Source organism: Sinocyclocheilus anshuiensis, unplaced genomic scaffold, assembly GCF_001515605.1.
Source record: "Sinocyclocheilus anshuiensis isolate Anshui unplaced genomic scaffold, SAMN03320099.WGS_v1.1 scaffold918, whole genome shotgun sequence".
Classification (NCBI taxonomy): domain Eukaryota; kingdom Metazoa; phylum Chordata; class Actinopteri; order Cypriniformes; family Cyprinidae; genus Sinocyclocheilus; species Sinocyclocheilus anshuiensis.
Window position 1 is genome coordinate 30343 of NW_015540946.1, and position 2159 is coordinate 32501.

A 2159-nucleotide genomic window follows, 5' to 3' on the forward strand; every position below is an offset into this window, starting at 1 on the left:
ACTTCCTGTGTCTGTTTGCCTCTTTAAGAAGAATCGCTTTATGTATCCCCAAATTGTAAGTCGCTTTGGATAAAAGCGTCTGCAAAATGACTAAATGTAAATGTAAATTAAGGTACAAGTATACTTTAGGGGTAGATAAGGCACAGAGCTGTCTCTTTGAGGGTACTGCCCCACTGACAAGCTAAAGGTAGGCTATATACAGTGGTGGACGAAGTACACAAATCAAGTACTTGAGTAAAAGTACAGATACGTATAATAAAATATGAAAAAAGTGTTTTAAAGCTTGTTGTTTTGCAAAACATCACAGTTATACAGTATATGACATGAGAATAAGGCCTGAAGTTAGGAAGAACATTTTAAGGAAAATATTCGATTTTCATAATTATTTTTTTCTTCTCAAACCTCTGTGGTGTAAAAACACCCCTGGCCAAATGCCCCCAGAGGGCATCACTTCCCACTTTGATAATTACTGTAGTTACCATGTTCTGAACATCACATCCATTCTTTTCCCCCAGATGTAATCTATCTAGGTGGTTGAATAAAAATATTTGGACTTTATATCTAAAAATTACCTCAACTTAGCACCAGCAAGCTTGTTAGCTAGACAGTTAGCATCAGCTAACAATATTTACTTATTTTCAGTATGGTTATGAATAAATATTCATATCTGTCTACTCGGCTAGTTAATCCAAACAATATAAAAATTTATACTGTTGATAAACAATATAAAAACAGATGTCACATAGGGCTAAATGCGTAGCATTTTAATAAAACTGTTAACGTTACGGCAGCGGGGAATATGAACGCGCATGAATTATTTTATTTAGTCTGTGTTATTTTAATGTTTCGGGGTTTTTTTATACCTAAAATAGAGACACAGATGTTGATGTGTCTGCATTCAATCATTTCAGTGGACTTAAATAGATCACCCTTTACAGATTTAGTTCACAAACTGACAGTTTTGACCTAAATATGATTTTCAGTTACAATAATTAACCCTAAATTTCGACATTAGTAACTTACTTTTAGCAGCATCAGACGCGTGCGCTCACAAGATCTCAAAAAGCTTTTACTTTAGTTTATTTGGGTGATTTTTATTTTATTTTTATAAGAAAGTAGAGTGTAGTGGTGGGAGGAGAATGGGACCAGACTCGAACCTGGAGCAAGTACATGGTCCACTGAACCTGACATGTCAGGAAATGTTTGACCCTGCAGTCATGCAAATTACTCATCAACCTTTTGATACCTATAAATATTGCAAATAGTTCAGTATAAAGACAAATTTCACTGGATTTTCATTGGTCTCAGGGACACATTATCTGAAATCAAACTGCATTGATAGCATCCAAGGCCTCACTAGACCCAACAATTTAGTGATTTGTGTTGGAAATTAACATCCTGACCTTCAGTTTTGCCATTCTGTCATTAACAAAAGAAGTCATAACATTGTGAAATGCTAATATTTTCAATATGGAATTTTTTGGGCTTTCATACATTTTTCCCCACATATTTCTGTGTGAAGGTTATTCAGATATGCCCTAATGAAGTAGCTGTGAAGATCCCAGAACAAAATGAGTGCTGTTTCCTCTTCCTTTCTGTTTGTCTCTATTGTGTTACTGCTGGTAAAGCCTCCCATCTGAGGGTAAGTAAAGCCCAGTGTCATAATGGCAAAACTCACCCACCTCATTTATTTAGAGACAACAAAACACTTCAGCGTCAAAAGACAAGAGGGACAAAGACGAGATGGGCGGAAACACACATAGACAGAGACAAAAAGACAGATGGTGAGACATATCAATAGATAAATAAGAAACAAGGCATGACATGACAATACCTGAATATGGGAAAGGCACATTTTGTGCCGCTCCTTTTGAGTGTGAGCGATGCAGCATGTGGGTTACGCAGCTATCAGAACTCCAAGATTTTGCAAACCTCCTGTGAATTTTGGAAAAACAAAAGAGGTGTGTATAACAATGATGGCAAAGGGCAGAACTATTGATAACCACTTTCATGTTAAATATGGAATACCTGCTTCATAAAATGTCTCTGTGGGCGTTTACTGTATGAATGCCTGAAATTATTCAGACTCCTATAATTCAACATTCATGAAATTTCAGAATTATTTAATATCATAATTCAGACAAAAACAGATTAACAGT

General features: G+C 35.8%; 1 protein-coding gene across 1 annotated transcript in view; it reads right to left on the reverse strand.

Annotated features, from left to right (window-relative positions):
• The window catches only part of LOC107689770 (ventral anterior homeobox 1-like), an 11142-nt gene extending 9282 nt beyond the window's left edge, over window positions 1-1860 (reverse strand). Inside the window, exon 1 of the mRNA XM_016487914.1 lies at window positions 1835-1860. The gene's annotated coding sequence lies outside the window, so the exon portion shown is untranslated. The remainder of the gene's footprint in view (window positions 1-1834) is intronic.
• Window positions 1861-2159: the final 299 nt, after the last annotated feature.